We start from the raw sequence: 20,964 nt of genomic DNA on the forward strand, positions 1-20,964 counted from the left end.
AAGTCTGCTAGGCACTTCACACCTTTATTTTTACTTTCACATCTGAAGTACAGCAATATGGATAGATAAGGTGTGTATTTAAGATAACAACGTGAACAGACACATTCCTGGAACTATAGCTATTTAAAAGTGACACTAGCATCAAGATACTCATTCTTATTCTGGGAAGGCTTTAAAAAACAATCACTTGTTATGAAACTAATTGCACTGCCAAATGCTTCTCAAAATCATATGTAAAAAAATCATCTTCTCTACATTTTACTGTTTTAAATCAAGGAGAGTAATCGACTTTGTGATTAGATCTAGATGTTTGGTTTTGATGCTTATAACCATCTAGGTTCTAAAGTGAATAACATTTTCACACTGTATCTCAAAAAGACAGACACCATTTTGTGCATTACTAAAGAAATACAAAAATGACAGGTAAGAATACCAAACTTCAACCAGAATTGTAACATGGGTAACCATGCTTACCTAGTGCTTAGAACCATTTTTTAAAAAGTAAAATTTTCAGTGTGGAATGAGCATTATTTCTTTCTAAGTATCTATTCGTTTCCAATTCCACATCTTGATTATTACCTCATGTTAGAATGCCTTTCTTCCCAGCGATACCCTTCTCCTTCAAGACCCAGATCAAACTCAGCCTCCACCACAAAGCCTGCCCCTGAACCCCAGCAGTATTTAGTTCTTTCCACATTCCCACAGCATTGCCACTGACATGTCTAGAGCACCTATGTCATTCCACCATGGATTATTTAGCTATATGACACTAAAACAGAGGCTCCCTGAGGGCAGAACACCTTAGCCATCTTTCCCCTCCCTAAAATACTCAACATGATACCTTAACATACCATGTTTTATGTACTCACTAAAGCCTTAACTTAAAACCCTATTAAACTAAGAAAATGATCAAATAGAACTTAATGGGATATATGCTTTAACTTCCTTTCATCACTTTAAACATACTCTTCCAATAAATAAACATACTCTTCTAGATCTCACTTCCCCATCTCTCCATACTGTCCCAGATAAATCCTATTGTTTCTCATCCACTTTCTAATACTGCAAAATACAGTCTAATCCAATTTAAATCTTCAACTTTGTATCTTATCCACACAACCCCACCTCAACCTCAGGCCAGCCAAGAGAAAGAGCATAGCTATCTGTCTTTTTCAATATTCTTTCTAGCTCTTTCCATTTTCTCCACTTCCTCCCTCAACTTTCTAGTTCCCACAAATCAGGATAGGCAGAGGAAGAAGGACAAATGCCCTGGGTGCCTACCTCCCTGGGGATTTACTGGATGGCCATGAAGCAGGATGATCTGTTACCCTTATGGAATCATTGATAGAACCTTCTCTCATTCTCAAAGGCACCTGCTTTAGACAGTACACTTCAGGTCTGCACAGCAGAGTGGCTGTAAGTTAGAGCAAACATAAAAGGCTGTCTCCTCCACCCTGCATGGCTCCTTGACTGAGGGATGGATTCTCAGGCTGACCTTTTAACCATGCTACGCACTGTCCCATCGTATGGCAAGCTCTCCCTGACAGCAACCACCAAGACAACTCTAGCCCGGTTACTTCCATGGTGTCCACTTGGTGTACACACACACACACACACACACACACACAGACACACACACACACACACACACACTCCTCATGGTTTCTTTCCACCAGATGGATAAAGATCACCTCTTTCCATTACTGCCCTCTCACTCAAAATGTCACCTCACTGGCTCCAGTTACCCTCCTCCACTCTAGAAAGAAGTCTATGTTCAGGATTGCTCCAAACTCTGGAAAACATATTATCATTCTCCTTCAAGAACTCTCTGGAAGGTGCCACTGCTGTAAAAGACACAAGATTCTGTAGGTCATTAAATATCCAGACAAGATGTTAAATACCAATCTACACTTCTGGCAGACATACCCAAATTCTGGGCTGGAAACAGAAGGTCCTTTTGGGGAAAAACGGAAATGTCACAGAACTAACTCCAACAAACAATTCCTCATCTGAATGACACTTGTAATATTCCCCTCTTTTCTAATTTGTTAATATGGGAAGTGGGTGCTGCAGTTCTATTCTCCTTTACTAAGTCCCATATCCGTCCTTAGAATGCAAGGATACTTATTAACTTTTATTTTCAGCTTTGGAGCTTTAGCTAAAGTCTTGAAACAAATCCTGATCATCAACCTGTTTTTCGAGGTGCAATTCCCCTACACTGCAACTACTGCTTACCTAATATAAGGGACCCTTCGTTTTAAGCAACTCCATGTGAAATAAAGATTTACCAAAAAAGGAGGGGGATGCTATTGACTAAAAGCATCAAGAAAAAAGAAAAAGATTCCTCATTGGGTCATACAAATGTTACCTTAGTAGATTAGTATAGTATTCCTATGTCAAACATCTCATTTAAATATATTTACATTCAATGAAGAGCCACTGCATAAAATGGAGAATGCTCACTTTCAAATCCAAACATCTGCTACCTACAAAATTTAAAATTCTATACAACAAACCAAGTTGACAATTACACATCTATTTAAGTTAATGTTAAATATACTGTAACTTGTGATTTTTAAAAAAAATAGATGTATCATAAGACTATTTACTAAATTTCAATTATTACATGAAGAATAATTCTGAAACCTCTCTGGTTAGAGAAATCATTTAGTACAAACCAGTATCCATAAGTAGTACAAAGCACAGAGATTTACAGATTTGAACTAAAAATGCATGCTGAGACTGGTGTGATGTTGTAAAAGTTATACATATAAGATTATATATACACTTCTGAAATTAAAACATACACCAGTACTATAACAGAACAATTCCACTCTGAGGTATTTAATCCAAAGAAATTAAAACATATTGTCCACAAAAAGAATTATACAAGAATCCTGTTTATAGCAGCTTTACTCACAATAGCCAAAAACCAGAGGGGAAAAAAAAAATCAAATGTCTATTAACAGAATAGATAAACAAATTGTGGCAAAACAGAGTATTACTCAGCAGTAAAACAAAATGAACCACTAATACATACAATAGTAAGGATAAATCTCAAAACCACTATATTGAGGAAAAGAAGCCAGATACAAAACAGTACATGCTCTATGTCTCCATGTAAACTTCAAGAACAAACTTCCTAATCTAAGGAAAATAGAAATCTGAACAGAAGTTGTCTTCAAGGAGAGGGAAGAACTGACTGAAAAAGGCATAAGGGAAGTTTTGGAGGATGTTAAAATGTTCTGTGTCTTGAATGGGGGGAAGGGAGTAGTTACATGGGTAGATACACTGTCAAAGTTCATTAATTATACATTTAAAAATGACTGTATTTTTGTATACAAATTACATTCAATAAAGTTGATTTAAATCACATCTGGTATCTTACTTCTGAACAATGTCAAGGATAGCCAGCTAATGTAAAATATAATCTCTTAGTGAAAGCTGAAAATATATTGGTAATAATCTTAACAAACTTACAGCCTAAATCAGACTCTAAAACCCAAATCCAAATCCATGTTTACCCACTGTCACAAGGCTACCTGGATAATTTTAGCCCACAGAAACATCCATAAGCATTCACAGAATGAATGAGACTAATCAGCAGGTCTTTTATTGGGAGATCATGACCTTAAACAGGTGGTCACTTTTGACTACTATAAAGTATGAATTCAACGTCGTGTTTAAGATCACTCTTCTACTTATCCAATGTTTTCTCTGCCTCCTAGCAATCTTGGAGGAGCGTACTTCCCTATTTCTGTAACACCTATTTCGAAATCCCTTTTCCTGATTTCTCTCACCAATTTTTCTCCTTTTTTGAGTAAAAACTCTGTCTAGGAATATCATACAACCACTTCACTCTTGACTGTCTCTCCTTAAATCTTACCCTTTGTGGGATTTGTTTTCCTCTGTATTTTCAAGTAATTAAAATAATTATTTTGCATTCTAGCATCTTGAGTTCAATAATTTCAACAATTTTTTTCCTGTCTTCAATACCACGTCCTTCACCAAGGTGCCAAAGTACTCATATTTAAGCCACTTGACCATGCTGCCACCTTGGCTGTGTTTTTTGTTTTTTGTTGTTTGCTCACTTCACTCCTCCTAAAGGACCAATGAATGACAAAGTCAAAGATTCCTTACCATTTACTCTATACCTGAAAAAACATAGTTGGATATTTTGACTTGAAAGCCCTTTCACACAGTTGTCTTTTACACTTAAAAACAGTGCTGCTAAGGGGCGCCTGGGTGGCTCAGCTGTTAAGCATCTGACTTTGGCTCAGGTCATGATCTTGCCATTTCAAGTTCGAGCCCCACATAGGGCTCTGTGCTGACAGCTCAGAGCCTGGAGCCTGCTTCAGATTCTCTATCTCCCTCTCTCTCTGCCTCTCTCTCAAAATTAAACATTCAAAAAAAAAAAAAAAAAATACTGCTAAGGCACTGTTCGTAACCAAGTGACTGAATGTGTCCTTCCAAGGAGATGATGTTTTGTTATAGGCAGTATAGGTCTACTTGTAAAGGCTGTAGACATCTATAGTTCTCATTTTAATGGGCTTTGTGACACTGTTTTTCCACGGTTATTCCCACACCCCAAACTGGTAGTCACCCTAGACTGTATCAGACTTTTTAAACCAACGCTCTTTCAAGCATTTTTGTATACATTCTATTCGAAGTTGATCTAATCTAGCTTATGACATATGTTACTGTGGCAGCTCATTATCACCGACCTTTCATTTATAGATTTTGTATCATGGCATCACTTACATCTGAAAACACAGCTATACAGTACTATATTAACTGGTAACCCATTAGTTGGAGAAGTTCTAGAGTCCAGATACAGTATTTGCAAATGTACTATCTCCCTACTTTCCAAGGAGGCTCCAACATCCTTCTGCAACACCAACATGAAGGTATTTATGTTAAAAGACACTAATCCTAAAATCTTCCCATACTGTATGCTGGCCTTTCAGATTACTTTATTTCTTCATTTATCAGACAACGACTGGAGAGAAAAGGCCTCTATAAAATGAGACGCAATGTGGGACTCTTGATCTTTACTTCTAAGACCTTGTGTATACCCCTTAGGTTTTTATCAGGAAATTAGGATAATTGCACTTGCTTTCAAGGTTGCAGAATGAATTAAAACTTTTGCAAAGTATCTTAGTCGATACCTACTAAACAGGAAGCTTTAAATAAATAGTACATAATAAGCCACTCTATTGCATTGATACCACCCGTCAATCCAAAAATAGAGTGCTACTCTATGATATTGTTACATATCACATTTACAATCTCTTTCTCCCTTTACATTCCACTAATTTCCCAATGTCTAGAATAGCCTCATTTTCTCCATTCATAAAATTATGTCACTTGCCTTAACAAAAAGCAGCTTTAGCCAGGGGATTATGAAGTCAGGGGGCAAGGCAATAGGGGAAGGATGCACCTAAACAGTCACTGCTTTACTAAAATTAAGACAGTAATTAACACAATAATGTATGCCTATTACATCCTAACTTTGCATTAATCTTTTTCTTCAAAGTCTTTTTTGAAATCCACAAAAGCCAGAATCATTGCCTTCCTCATACCCTATAAATATCATAAACAAACAGGTCTTACACAAAACAGTGGACAAAAAGATGTAATTGATGAATTCTCAAAACCCTGTAATTTCTAATGTTTTGTCATCTCAGAAATCAATTCATAAGAACTTATCACATGAGTATGGGGTGTGGGGGAGGATAAACTAAATATCTTCTGACCACTGATGCAAAACTAGTTTTAAACACCTGGATTTTCTTCTTCTCCTGATTATATTCAAATGAATTATTGTCTCAAAAACCATTTAAAAGATTAACACAGATGTTTTCTTGCCACTACATTCTCAAATTCCAAGCAATACCACTATCCTTTTTGCAATGAACCACTTTTTTATACTTTTATGAGAGGTCTTCTCAATTTCAATAAGAACAGGTGAATTAAGAGTAACTGAAACCTATCAAGCTACATGTATCCACTCTTCTGTATATTTTGATAAAAGTTTGCTTTAGAAAAAAAAAAATTGCAATATACAAAATGCTCTGGTTATTGTCCCCTCCCCCCATAGGTTTTCAAAAGACCACAATGAATTCCTGATTCAAATGTGTTATCAGTGTTAAACCCACATAATTTTTATTACATGTATCTTATTTATAAGGTAAAAGTAGTTTGCTGCTTTAAACACAAACACACACGTACAACAGTCTTTCCTAAAGTGCCTCATATTTGAAAATGGCCAAGTTTTCCAAATATTAATGACAATAACACAGGGCAGTTTAATTATGGCACAATAAATGAATGACAAGAGCATTTTACTTCAAAATCCCTGAGTTCCAGGATCTGAACATCTATAAGAACATCCTTTCATTCCAGATTCAGAAGTTTAAAGCATTCAAATGCTACAACACACCTTTCAGTTATAGGCATTGCTTCGATGAAAAAACAGCTTTAAAAACCATGAAATGAAATCAATTCCACATAAAGCTATCATAGGATTCCGATCTCTAATCTGACTTGTAAATTAGATGTGTGTAACTTCGACTATTCAGCAACCACAGATCTTCTTCCTAGCAGGACGGCTGTTGGTTGCACTGCACTCTGACCAAAAACATGCAGTAGTAGCCGTCGCACACTGACAAATTCAAGAGTGTATGCCTTGAATAAAACAGTATATGCCCTGAATAGTATATGCCCTGAACAGCTTTCAAGGTAAGTCATGAGGGAATCTTTTTCTGTTTGTAGATGAGCTGCATGAATCTATGTTTTATATTCTGGGATGCCAGAGTTTTTGTTGAATGCTAAAATGAAAAAAATGTTGAAGATTCACTGAAAAAAAAAAATGGGATTCAACATTAAGAATCCACCCACTTCATTTCGTAGCACTGCTTTCAAATCCTCTACTACTGGAATAAACAGATACATGCCAAAAGCAGGGTCTCTAACAAATTAAAATACTGATTTGTTTCAGAGAATGCTTTGATGTTCCAGTTTTCTTGTGATTTAATGGTTCTAGAAAATACAGGGTTATTTCCAATCCACATCTGTTCACTAATCATTTTAAATGAATTTAGTTAATAGGTCTAAAGATATTAATTTTTTAATTCAACTGTTCTATGCCCCTAATATTATAGACTGTGATTTTCTACCCCTAAGGAGTTCAAAAGCCTATGCAAAAGGACGTTTTCTTAGAAAGTTCTGGGTACAATAGCTTTTTGCAAACAGAAACATATTTTATGCATGCTGGGGGAGAGCAAAATTTCAAGAATGCCCCAAAGCAAAAACTTTCTTATAATAATGACAGTCTTTACATTAACCTTCTTAGGTTAATTTTTTTTAGCTTAAGTAGATGTTTTTCTTTACTCTATTTCCCTTGAAGTAAAAGAACCCAATACTAAAAGGTGATAACTACGTAAGTTCCGTAAATGGACAGAATCTTCATAGTTTACCAAAGCAATTACCATGTATCATTATGAAATGATAATACATTACACACTCCCCAAGTAAGAATTAAATTTACTCCGACTACCTCCACCAAAAAAAAAAAACAAACAATTTTTATTTAGTCATGAAGTCCTTGGAATCATAGTAGGGCTTGATGCCATACTGGCGTCACACTCTGCCAGTCATCCAAAGAATATGCCATCCTTCTTTTTCAACTTCTTTGTCTACTAGTGCGTCATCACTGGACCCAGCAGGCTGCTCACCCAGACAATTTCAGTAACGGATTTTGGCTCTGTGCATAACAGATGAAAATCTTTACGAAGTATCCAGTTTGTCTTACAGCTGAGAGATCTGAACCTGCTGCAGATGTCACATCTAAATTCTTGAACGGATTTTTATCATCAGTGTCACCTATAAAACAAGACAGTGTCACCAATAGCATTGTCCTAGAGAATATCTACTTCAGTAACGCTAAGCTTTCAGCATCATAACTGATAGTGATTTCTTTGACTACAACAAGGGTCGGCAAACTAGAGCCCATGGGCCAAAATTTAGCCCACTGCCTATGCTCATACAGCCATGATCTGAGAACAGATTTTATATTTTTAAATGGTTGAAACAAGTTTTTTAAAAAAGATTAGTGTTTTGTGACATGTGAAATTATATGAAATACAAACTTCAGTCTCCTTCCATTTTATTGGAAGCATAGCTACTCATTCATTTATGTACTTCTCTATGGCTGCTTCCATGCTACAATGGCAAACTTAAGTAGGTGCAACACAGACTACATGACCCATAAAGATGAATACATCTACTCTCTGGTGCTTTAAAGAAAAAGTCTGCCAACCCCTGACCTGAGGATATCGAGTAGGTAGGAAATAAGACACCTGGTATCTGTTGCATGAAGAACTTGTGTTCAATGACCCAGCTGTTCCCTTGCCATACCTTCATCAATTTGTTTAACAAATATTTCTGGGCAAGCCTGTCACTCCAGTGCAGACAGCTATAGTTACTTTGCTTTCCACTTTGGCTCAGCCTAGCCTCAATCCAAGGGGTCAACATTGCCCTTGGACAAGAAGAAGACAAGGAGCTCAGCTTCAAATGAAATTCCTCTCCAACACTGGCCTCTCCCATATCTCTAAGTTCTCCTAGTTCTGGATTTCTGCGTTATGTCAACCATTCTCCATAACAGGCTTCCTGCACTGCATACCAGTCTTAAAATTCTCTATTTCCTGCCAGAGATCCTAGGACAGTAGGCTGTGAGTCACAGCAGTCAATCACAGATTTCTGCTGGCTGATAGCCAGTTCTACCCCTGCTCTAACAACCACTCTGTAACATGAATTTATTCAGGGCCCCTGTGGACAATCTGCATACTGCAACATTTTCCTGGCTTCCACTACTCCTCCTGTTCATAAATGCCCCTGGACTTCATTTCCTTTTACATTCACACCTCTGGCCTATAAATCCATGAGTTCAACCTTCCCAACCGGCTTGTCATTGTTTCTTGAGCTCAGTTCATACAATAACCAAATATAAGAGCACAACAAAAAAAAATTCTATATAAATGGATTTCCCAACCTAGAACTACCCATGTTAAGGCATCTCTTACTTTTTAGCAACTGCCCTAAAAAGGGAATATCTCATTCCCAAGCAGCATTCAGAACATCCCTTCTTTTTCCTTTCATCATTGCCAATTAGCCCAAAGTTTCTACACCTGCTTCACCTGCTTCACCTGAGCGTGTTAACAATTACCCTTTACTCACTTGGGGAGCTCAAAGTATCTGTGTTTCTTGAGCACTGCCTCAGAATGTCTCTCTTCCTTCTATCAAAGCTTTAACAATCCCATTTCTACAGTGAGGGAAAAGTGGGCGGGGGGTTCCTGCCACTGTCCGACTAAAATGGGAGAAATGCATTTGGCTTGACTTCTACCAGTGAGAATATAATTCCCCAAAGAAACATGCCAACAGTCCACAATGAAGCTATGTCCATACTATTAATGGCACAGAACCCATCTGTAATTTATATTATATTGCTGCAAATAATCACAAATAAGTTGTAGACTGACTATACTAGAAAACAGCTATGAAATGTCAGGAAGACTTTATAGCAGAACAGATTAGCCTCATGTAAAGACTTCAGAGAAAATGGCAGTTTATTTTTAGCAGTGAATTTCACTACAACTTTGAAATAGACTGCCATGCTGAACAATTCTGAAACCTGCATGAATAGCTCTAACACAAACAAAACAGTTTGTATCAAAAATGAAGAGGCTGACTGAAATGACCATTAACCTTATCTCAATTCTGAGTAGCATATAGGTAGCACCAATCTTAAATAAAAGGAAAATCTTCTTCAATAACACATACAGGAACCCTCTGCCCACTTGGGGAATAACCCAGAAGTCCAGCAACATACCCTCAAATCCAGAAAAATAAAGTAGAGGCATATAGTCCATATTCCAAAGGAACACTCAAAAGATTAAAACTTCAGAACTTGAATCTTTTGATGAATCTAGTCTCCTTCCCTATAGGGAACAGTTCAAACTTTTTAGTATCAGAACTCCTTTGTGTTCTCAAAAATTGAGAATTCTCGACTTTTTGTTAATGTGAGGCAGAATTGTCAATATTTACTATATTAGAAATTAAATGAGAAAAGTTTAAGTATTAATTCATTTTAAAATTTCAATGGCATATGTAATATGACAACATACTTTATGAAAAATTACTTTCCTTTAAAAAAAAAGGAAATTTCTTTCTAATTTAATAGAAGATGAATTCTCCTATCTTCTTCTATGTTCAATCTGTTGTGATATGTTGTTTTGATTTCAATAAAAAAGGAATTAACGTTAATATGAATTGCCTTTTCAAATAATTATGAATGTTCTTTGATACTACACCAAAACTTGACAAGCTGGAGTTTGAAGGTTATCTATAACACGGATCCTATTATCACATAAACTCTTTGTATTCTGTTACTTGCTTTTATTTTTTAATGTTTTATTTATTTTTGACAGAGAGAGAGAGAGAGGCAGAGAGAAACGGAGACAGACAATCCCAAGCAGACTACACCTGTCAACAGAGCCCGATGCAGGGATGAAGCTCACCAATATTGACATCATGACCTGAGTAGAGATCAAGAGTCTGACACTTAACTGAGCCACCCAGACATCCCTGTTACTTGCTTTTTATAAGGGCTTTTTACCAATAATTTTGTAACGCTGATCACTTTGAAAATATCAGCTCCTTGCATTTGTTTATATTCCAAATCTTGACATAATTAACTAATTAATACCACAGCAAAAACGCAGATTCATTAATATCATTACCCATCTCATCAGAAAAGTCTTTAAGTACTGGGAAGCTGAGAAGGGCACAGCAGGTGATACAAGTTCTCCAAAATTTTAATTTTCACTTGAAAGCTCAAATTTTATCATTGGCAACAAGTATTACCAGTTGTTTTCCCCCAAGTGACAGGCTTACTTTGTTCATTTTCAAGAAAATGATTGCCAAATATCTAAATCTAAATAATCATAGTTTGGTAGTCATTATTACAAGTAAAAGTGATGTTTCATGAAAAATACGACTAATTCAGTTTGAAACTCAAAAAAATCATAGAAGGGTTTTTCCTTGAGCCAACCAATGTACTCTGCATACGCAGCAGCAATGTTTTTTGCGTATTTCCTATCTCATCACAAAGAGTATTAAAACAAAGTGTACTCAGGGATGAAGATTTAATAAAAATTTTTTTTACTGCTTCATCAAGGACATTATTCAGTGAAACCGGCTTTTCTGTTTTGTTTTTTTACTGGGAAAGCATGGTAATAAAGAATACAATGATTACTAGTACAGTTTGATGCCACTGCCATTTAATATCTACTAAGATGCCCACAGTTTTACCCACCATCGTTTTAGTATCAGTGAGGCAAATGTCAAAGCAATGGGAACAGCAAGAAGTCCGTATTACTATAAAAAAAGTTTTAACCTCACAGACCCCCTAAAAGGCTCTCGGCAACCCCATGGGTCTACATATCACAGTCTGAGAACTGTTGTCTTAAGGAAACAATGAAAGCTATAAATGATAAGTTGCCATCCCCAAATTGATAATAAATATCCCGCAACATAAGAATTATATTAAATATCTGTACAAATTCTTTCATTTTAATTCAAAATTGGTCCTACTCATTTGGAAACCAAACAATGTAACACCAATTAACATGAAATGAGCACTTACATGTATTATCTCATTAAATCCTCATAATAATTCTACTAGTTCTCTGATATACTCATGCTACAGATGAGGAAACCTGAAGTAGAGAGAGGGGAAGTCATTTGTCTGAGGTCACAATAACAACTATCAGTATTTATGGATTCAGGCATTACTAAGTATTTTGCATACTTCCTCTTTGAAGTCTTTACAACAACATATTATCCTTTTTCACCCTTTATTATTCTTTACACTTTTATTACCCATTTTACAGATGAAAACTGAGTCAAGAAAGTAAAGTTCCCTTCCCAAAGGTTACCCAAGTGCTAGATCACCTATAGACAAATCCAAGTCTGTCTTAATTCAAAAGTATGCTACATATTCTACCTCTCTATGTCACATATCAGTGTACCCTGAGTATATAAATAGATCGACTGTTGCAAGAATCTTACATAGTTTTAAATTCAAATGAGCAAGACCTCTATTTGAAAAGATTTTTACTAATTTGATTATCTCTGTCTTCAAATAGAATAAAACCTACTTCCTTTTAAAATGATCTAGGTAGATGATGAACTAACTCACACCATTAAACACTTATCTGTATATGACAATAAATCAATACAGGTAAGATTATTCTGAGGAAACTGAAACCCAGAAAAGTAACTAACTTTCCCCAAAGATATGCTGTTCATAAATGGTACAGGGTCAAAATCAGTTTCGACTGACCCTGAAGCCTAAGCTCTTCAATCACACTGCCTGCATATATTTAAGAAGGTCTCAGGCAATGACCTAGGAATTGTTCACAAGGTCTGGATACAGAACTTGCTGATATCATATCCACTTTACCCAAGGTAATCAAGATATGAATCATCTTATATCTCAAAGACCTAGAGGCAAAAAGGAAGCAGCTACATGCTGAAAATAAAGAATGAAAGTAAAAAATGTCCGCAGGTGCTTTAGGTAAAATGTCAACAGGTAATGTTGAAAAGAGAAGTAAAATTTCTACACACATCTCCATAGCTGAGATAACCCTATCTCTGTTCAAAAACAAAACAAAAGAATGCCTAGAGAAAAATGTCATCACAGCTACAGAGGCTGTCTACTCTTTACACAATAGCTTTCAGATGCCAGGAGCCCAAGAGTGCTGCACACTTAATAAACAGCAGCAGAAATCAGTTTCCTAAAGCATTCCTAAACTCTAATCAATCAGCAAAATTTTCATTTCAAATAAGGATCCATAAAAGCCAGGGGTTATGCCCCAGTGTTTGTTTCTATTTTAAGGTCCTACATCTTAAGATACTGCTTCATATTAAACCTTATGGGGGACAGGGAAGGAATTAAGGTTTACCCAGCTCAATTCATCTTAACTTCTTGTAACTCAGCTTTTGGGAAGGATAAACATCTTGTGATTGGATAGAGGGGTGTGGCTTTAATTTCAAACAAACTGTATTCTCAAACAAACTGCATGTGTATTCCACAAACACATTTGACATTTGACAGGAAGGTGACAAAATGGAAGGCTGTGGTATACCACCTAAAAGGGCAGGGCAGCACAGGCGAGAGATGAGCAATTACACTTCTCATAGAATACCACATTCTGGATTCCCTTTGTGGCAAAGGAAAAAAACAAAAAACTACACAGCAAACTTTACCTCCTCCCATCACCAAAAAAAATCACAATCTAGTAATGTAAAAGCAGCTGACATATATAGAAAAAAAAAAACAAAAAACAAAAAAACAAGATTGAGGTCATGTCTCTTGACATGCATCATTTACACTAAGGATTCCCCCATTTATCTGAATTAATTTCATGTACCTAATTTCATTCAGATAATTGAAGTTTTCCTTTTAGAGTTGTAAAATGTTACCTCACCATAATTAGTAAACTGTCCACTTAAAAATACCACTACTAAAAACACCATCCCCCCCGCCTCTCTACACATACACGTATACTCCACTATCATTAAAAGTATGAGATGTTGGCCTTCACAGGAAATTTAGTTCAAACGTCCTCTTTAAAAAATTAGCACGAGAAATTCTACAAAAAAAGTTATGGTCATTACCTTTTTAATACAGAGTGTTTGCATTACTGTCTGAAGACATGGTAATTTGGGTATTCAATACATGACTGACTACTGTTCTGAAACCAACTTAAAGGTTTACACTACTAAAGAGTTTGGTGACCTGCCTCAAAACAATAACCACGACTGTACGGAGAACAAAATCAAAGAGGTCTCTCTTTTTATGAGCAGGCATTTAAGGGCCTTTTAATGAGAATTTACTCTTTAGTATACAATTACTAATGAACAAAAAGAGGACCATTAAACTCACTTCTTTATAGTGCCATAAAACTTCAATGTGTAAAAAATATTACATATTAATCAAACTCAAGAAAAACTGAAACGTGCAACACCTTAAAATGCATAGCAAAAATTATACACCTTTTCTTCTTAAATAAATGCCCTGCCAAGCTATTTTTTATATGGATATGCTTATAATTTAAAATATACAGATTCTGTAGTACTAATGATGGTAATGAAATGTCTAAACTTCTTGTATGAATTCTAAATTTCTATACGAACACTGATTTCCCATACTGATAACAAACTTCCTGCTAGGATGAATTTTATATTAATCAATATTTATTTATCACCTGCTATTTGCCAGGCACTGTACTGAGTGCTGAGAACACCACCAGGAAGAGCACAGATTCAGTTTCAACACTCGGGGTACACATAATCTAGAAGGAAAGACAGATCATAAACAAATGTGCCATGGGAAAATACAACAGCTACTTGGTCAAATGAAAGTTCAAAACTGAGAGAAGACGTGGGTAGACTACCAAATACTTAAAAATAGCTACCACTGAAAATGGGGGATATAAATCACCTATTACATGAGTCAACTAAGAAGGCAAAGAATCCAACAGGTATACAGTCAGGAAAGGGATCTAAGTAATGACTGGATGAAGTCTAGGGTGTTCTAGAGCCTGATGCAAATGAAAAGCTGACCCTCAAAATGGGCCCAAATCGTAATAGCCAAAGAGCCCAGCTCTCAGCTAGCCTGTCCTCAGTATCCAAGGCGTCAATCCAGTAAGTTCAAATCCCAGAGGCAGTATCACAGTATCTTGGCTCTGCAAGTTCTGCCTCGGTTGAAATAGAGCCCCAACCATCTGCCTGTGGACAAGAACAGGTCCCAAGTCCAGGAGAGGAATAGGGGATATAGCAAGGAGAGGCAGATGACCAAGAGGTTAGAGTTCTTAAGCAGGCTTAAGGCAAGGTTTCAGGTCCACAAGGGATCCGGTGTACAAAAAGAAACAACACCAGAAAACACATCAACTCTATGGACAATTTAACACTTACTAAAGAAAGGCTGTGGAATTGCTTCTCTGGTTACTTTTAAAAATAAATACTCAAAAACAAAACACTCATCTATTTAAATGACTTAAGTATGAACTTAAAGTGTAGCAGGAAAGGATTAGTCTTCCTAATTCTTACTGATTAATGAATCCATACCCTAATTCCACCTAAACCTACATTGAAATATTCTAGATGCCTCACACACACCTCATTAAATGTTTATGCTATGTCTTTCAAAACTCTTGATGAGTAATGTGTTTTTAAAAATGAGAATCTCATGGTCAAACTGCACATATGCCAACGGTACAGTGAGATACCATACTTCTGTGAACAATGAACGCTCAGGGCACCGGAGTAAGTCCAGATCACACGTCTGGAAGTGGATGGAGGTCTTAATGTATTTTAAGTCTTTTTTTTTTTTTAATGTTTATTTATTATTTTGAGAGCAAGTGAGAAAGAACGAGTGGAGAATGCGCAGAGAGAGGGAGACAGAATCCGAAGTAGGCTCCAGAATCTGAACTGTCAGCACAGAGCCTGATGTGGGGTTTGAACCCACGAACCATGAGATCATGACCCGACTGGAAATCAGACACTTAACTGACTGAGCCACTCAGGCACCCCTGTATTTTCAGTCTTAAAAACCAATGTAAAAACTGGGTCGAAGGGATAGAACTTGCAGTGGATAGAACACACAGACTGGGACTAGCAAAAGAACCAGCAATGATACATGTGAAAGATTTGCTTCCTATACATTAAATACTGCCCTACCGTACTATACAAATGTTTTCAGTAATAGAGTCATAGAAAACAATACACGTAGTACAAAAATGTTATCCCTGTGAAGGCTATTATTTATATGGCTCTACATATTCAAATAGGACTCACTGGAAGGAACTGACCTTGCATTTGCTCATTTTCCAAAGCTATTCAAAGGGTGGAGTGGTGGTACTTCCCAAAAGAAATGCTTGAAACTTTTCCTCAAATTTTTTTTATAAATAAACAAAACACACTGCTCTGATCTATTAAAGAAAGAGGAGATAAGCCTAAGAAAAAAAGAAAATACAGTGAGTTTTTCGGGTTTTTTGTTCTTTTGTTTTTACTGTATCACCAGAATGCCGTATCGAATACAGCCTGAAACTGTTTAATACATCATTTCAGGACAGCCTGCCAAGGTAGTCTGGACTCCAAAAGTCATGCTCCTTACAAAGGTCTATATGCTGAAAAATGTTTATCCTTATAAAGTGAAACCAAAACTTTAAAATGTGGCCTACGGTAACAATTAGAGGGTCACTCAATAGATGGCTGTCAAACTTTGCTCCAGTGGAAAATTTCACTAGAAAATTCACATTACTTCAGCTCTACTGAGGTGACCTATCAAAAAATTTAAATAATGCTCCTTTTTCCCAACTTCACAGTGAGTAACATATGTTAAAAGAAGAAAATTCTCAATGTTAAGTTTGTCCCCCCAATTTTTCTAAAATATTTGATACCTGCTACCTCTTCCAATACTGGAATTTAACTTAATAGAATATTTGATTCAGCACGTATATGGAAATGGAATGATTTCAAGTTTACAATATCATGATTCATGACTTCCAGGCACTTGGCTCCCTTAAGTTTGATTGAGCCCAAAATGACCACAAGCACTAGATACGAGGCTTACACAGAAAGAATACGACCTGGTCACCAGGTAAAGCGTACACAAGTATTTACCAAAAAGTATTTGCTAAATGCCTAAACACTGTGGTGCAGATGCAAAGAATTCACCCTGCCTTAGCCAGGACTTCAGGACCTCTGCATCTGAGGCCCACCAAGAAAAGTGATGTTGGCTCGGGAAGTGGAATTCAATTACTACATGCGTATAGCACCTTTCTTCCTCATCAATATCAAGATTACATACACCAGAGTCTTATATATGAGGATCTTGAACTGCCACTCTCCTAGAATTGAAACAGACTATCTGAAACAAGAATATGAACAAACGTTCTTAAAGTGAAAATAATTACTAATTTCAATCAAACTGGAAAGTACTATTTCAACTGATGGAATGTAACATTTCCCAACTATACATAATTTGTCATTTGTATCTAATGGGTCCAAATCATAAACTAAGGCATATACCCAAAACAGGAAAAAAGAAAAAAGAAAATTTAGTAATTACTAGGCTTTTCTTAAGATAACATAATCAAAACAAATTTTGGCACAAGAGTATTCATCGGAGAGGTCTAAACTGTATACTTAAGTGTTCATTTCAGTTCATTAAGCCAACCAGTTCTATTTAACTCTTGTTAAATATCTTCAAGAAACTTTAATTTCTCCCTGTGAAATAATGGGTTTGGATTAAACTGCGAAAGTCCCTTAAAAACAAAATTCTGTACTTCTGTAGTAGTACAGAAAATTAAAATGTCAACAGGGTTTCAAAACAGGAGTAAAGAAGTCAACTTCTCAAACTGATAATGCCAAAAATTCAGTTTCTTATTTTTATCTCAGTATCATGGTTCATATTTTAGCCATTTAGTTTACAAGTTTGTCAAAGAAAGTCTCATGATTCAAAACGTACTCCTCCAACCCTCCATACTCAAACTGTTTCATTAAATACAAGATCCTAAGGAAAATATACAATAAAAGAGCTAAGGAGAATCTATTCCACATCAGACCTGGAATGCATTAAAATTCACCATAGCACTTGGTACGTGGGTTCCTAGGTGAAACTCCTGCCACGCTTTAGCTTACTTAAACAGGTTAACTGAATGCAAAAAAATGGCTCTACTGAATTATTCTGACCTTCTTTTCAGCAGCTCCTTTATCTGACCACTACATTGGGCTTTAAAATCAACTTCAGAGGTAGCACCAAACAACCAAGGTGAGCCACAGCACTCGGGGGCTGCATTGTGAAACCCACCTCTTGGTGGAAAATCACCGTCAAGTCAACGTTTTCCATTTCAAACGGTGATACAGGTGGAGGAAAAAGTGTAAAGCCTTCTCTTTGAACCTCCCATCGAGCTGCCCGAAGGCGCTAACTTAAGAATTATCTCAAAGATAATCTAATGCTTACAGTTCTCAGAAGACTCTAAAAGTTGTATTTGAGAGAGAGACACAGAGAGAGCGAGAGGGAGGGAGAAAGCGCGCGCACTCCCTGGAGCCTAAAGGTTAAATTGTGGAGCACTGCAACTTCGCTGTAGAGTACATGGCTGGATTTACAAGACTTAGATTAAGAGAACCTTTCCACCAGAACACTTAGCCCAGCTCCCGATCAAAATAAGTACACGCCGGATCCTCACTGGAGGGAAGGGGTAACGGGCGAATGAGGTCTTTCGTTTCAACTGGCCGAGAGGGAGAGGGGCTGACGAAAGCAAGAAAGTGAGGGCGACAGAGGGGCCAGGCGCAAAGGTTCCCTTCAGGAAGGCCTGGGGCCGGGCGTCGCAAGGGACCCGGCCCGGCAGCCTCTGGATCTGCCAGGAGGCCCCTCCGCCTACTCAGGCCAACCCCGGGAACCCGGCCTCCCTTCTCCCCGCGGGGATGTAACGCGCCCCCACCCGCCCCTCGCCTGCCGTTCGAGAAGGTGGCGGCGGCGCGCCGGGACGCGGGAACCTGGCACGCACGAAGCGCAGAACTCAAAAAAATTAAATCACAAAATGGCCAGCGTGCAGGATTGCAACGCAGCAGCCCGTGTGCCCCGCTCCGGGCGCGACGCGGATCACGGCACCAGGAGCGCAGCGCGTGCGCTCGGGAAGCGCACCGCCCGCGCGGCCCTCAGCTCCGCCCCCCCACCCCCAACTCCTCGCGCCGCCGCCGCCGCCGCCGCCGCCGCCGCCGCTGCCCCTCTGGGAACTCCGCGCCGCGCGGCCCCGCGAGGCGGGCGTCGGGGAGGGAAGGGGAGGGGCCGCGCTCCCCGCCTCCCCGCCGGGCCGCGCGGCTCCCCAGCCCGGAGCCTACTCACCTCCTCCTCCTCCTCCTTGTCTCTCCCTCCTGGCCACCGGCGCGGCCCAGCCGGCGACGCGCTGACGCCGTGCCCCTCCCCCGCGGCCGCCGCCGCTGCCGCCGCCCCTCCCGGCCTGCGGCCGCTGCGGCCTCGAGGCGCGTCAGGCGCAGGCCCCGCCCTTTGGCCCGCCCACGCACTCAAGGCTCCGCCCCCCTCCTCCCCCCCCCCCACCCCCCACCCGCGCGGTTTGGACGCCGAGGGCTCGGGGTCCCTGAGTCAGCGGCGCGTCCCGCCTGCGCGCACCGGCCCACCTCAGCTCACAGCCCCCGCTCTTCTTCTCACCTGCCCACTGCCCGAAGGCTTCGCTTCATTTCCCACCTCCCTGCGCGCCCTTTCCATCTCTCATCAGCACCCCTCTCTGCCTCTTCAGCTTTTTCCTACTCTTTCCCTAACCCCCCAGTATCGTTCTAAGCTCGCATTGGCGCCTTCTCTTTTCTTCTGGAAGGTCTTCGCTGCTCACTAGGTCGGCCTCGGCTTCCTCCTGCAGTTTTTGTGCCGGTTCCTCTTCCCTGTCTCCGTCCCTCTTCCTGGCTTGCTGGAGCCTCAGGACCCCAGCAGGTACCCGGCCCCTTCCCTGCCACCTGTACCTGCTCCGCAGTTTGCACCCCTTTGGCTGCATCTGCTTCGCCTACGCGTCCTCATTTCCCTCCCTATGGTCCGCTCTCGGAACCTCTTGGCAGGCTCACACTTTCCTTTGCTTACATTTTGTCCATCTTTTCTGTTCTGACTCCTCCACACACTTAGGATGCATTTTGGGTATTCAACCATTGCTTGTCCACACTTACACGAAGAGAGTCACTGACGAATTAAAAGCACAAAGCAAGGCGATAACAGTGGTGACCTTTGAGTTGCTTAGTTGTCTCTACTTTCTCTTTGGGGTAATGTATTGACACTTAAATTTAAAAGAATGAAATTTTCTATTGGGGCTTAGAATTCACAAATTTTAGATGTTTTTCCCTCCAACCTAACCTCACTTTTTGATAAAATACATAGTAGAAAGAGCACCAGAATCTTTTGTTTTCTTACCTATAAAATGAGGAATTTGTCCCTTCCACATTAAAATTTCTGTGTTTCTGAATTAAAGGGTTTTGTATTTGGAAGGAGCTTGTGGGTTAAGTGAGTCAGGAGAAGGCAAAACATGCACATGTAACTGGAAGTCTGGTAACTTCATTTTCAAAACTGCAACTTGGAAGAGTTAGGGTGTGATGTGGAAATGAGTTAAGAAATGAAGGAAACTGATTAGGCCTTTGGAGTTACATCCACATGTTGTTTTAAAATATGGGAGTAAACGTTATTATCCTTAAATTGAAGAGTTAAAACTATCTTCCCTTCTAAACAAAATCCAGGCTCTATGTGGACCTTCAAAGTTTAAAACCATTGTTGAATTGAACAACAGCATTGCAAGCATTTGAAAGCCTAATAAACCATCTGTCCCTCTACTTTATCACAAATTGGGAAAAGGAAAAGTGTAAATGCCAAAAGCTGAAAGCTGGGTTGCTAAGTACACACAAAACTAATAAGTCCTATCACAGAGAACAAGTATATGAAAAACTCTAAGGACTGGGGTCTCCATTCCATTGCTTTGGAAATAGAATCATGTAATTTTATAATTGAATTATCTAGTCCTTAATATCACCTGGAGTCTAATCCTGTCGTTTTACAGATGAAGAACTGAACCCCCAAGAGGGTAAATTACTTGCTCAATATTACCCAGATTCATTGGAAACAAAGCCAGTCAGTATTCAGGTTTGGATCTCTTGTCTCACATACCTGCCAGCATCTGGCTAATACTTACCAATTACATAAAACTATTCAACATCAGAAGTCTTTGCCTTTGTAGTTTTGCTTACATGGTCTGAGTGATGTATGAAACTGAAATTGGACTTGACATTAACTAGGAAGGTATTGCTCTTAGAGGCCATCTTTGTGCCACTGACTTCAAGGAT

The 20,964-nt window shown here is 38.7% G+C and overlaps 1 protein-coding gene across 1 annotated transcript in view; it reads right to left on the reverse strand.

Moving 5' to 3' along the window:
* Positions 1-19,035, reverse strand: part of GTDC1 (glycosyltransferase like domain containing 1) — a 390,883-nt gene extending 371,848 nt beyond the window's left edge. The window contains exon 1 of the mRNA XM_042948684.1: positions 18,977-19,035. The gene's annotated coding sequence lies outside the window, so the exon portion shown is untranslated. The remainder of the gene's footprint in view (positions 1-18,976) is intronic.
* Between the last annotated feature and the right edge of the window lie 1,929 nt (positions 19,036-20,964).

The sequence above is a fragment of the Panthera leo genome, chromosome C1 (genome assembly GCF_018350215.1).
Source record: "Panthera leo isolate Ple1 chromosome C1, P.leo_Ple1_pat1.1, whole genome shotgun sequence".
Classification (NCBI taxonomy): Eukaryota; Metazoa; Chordata; class Mammalia; order Carnivora; family Felidae; genus Panthera; species Panthera leo.